Raw genomic sequence first — 647 nt, 5'->3', positions numbered from 1 at the left:
GTGCTTGAAAGATATAAGCCATAATAGATGGTAGAGAAGCATAAGCAACACAAAGAGTAGAATAAGAAGTCTTCCAGATGGAGACTTGATGGGCTGCAAAGGTCAGAACCAGGTGGCTGAAGTCTCACAGGTATAGTTTTTCATAATTCAATGCTGGAAGACTACAGGCACAAACTCTGGGTAGCAGAACCCTGAAGTAAATGTCACCCAGAAAAGATGGCAGTCAGATTATGGGGGCAATCAGTGTTTTTTATTGAGCATAACAGGAAGAAAATTAAAGCTGTAAAATGCCAATGTGGGTAAACATTATTCACATATCTAGAATGTGAACTGCTGTCCCTTCTTAAGTACATAGCAATGACCGAGGTTTTATTCTTACCCACATATTGTGAGTTTAAGCTGGTTAAAGAGAAAGTAACAAGATTAGAGAATTAACACAGGAGCAAGTGCTTTTCCTAACCTGCCCCACACACAGCTGTACACCTGTGCAAAGCTCCATTTTACCACTTCTCTCGGCTTAAAAAAAAGAAAGAGTATATAGCAGTTCAAACCCTTGTTCCACCTTGATGTGCTATAATTTTTGTCTTCTCAGACAGCTCATCCTTTCTCTCTCATAGTAAGCCACTCCCACGCTCTTAATCAAGGAA

This window comes from Pygoscelis adeliae, unplaced genomic scaffold (assembly GCF_000699105.1).
Source record: "Pygoscelis adeliae isolate BGI_AS28 unplaced genomic scaffold, ASM69910v1 Scaffold347, whole genome shotgun sequence".
Taxonomy (NCBI): Eukaryota; Metazoa; Chordata; class Aves; order Sphenisciformes; family Spheniscidae; genus Pygoscelis; species Pygoscelis adeliae.
The sequence above is the reverse complement of the archived record's forward strand: the minus strand, read 5'-3'. Positions refer to the sequence as shown.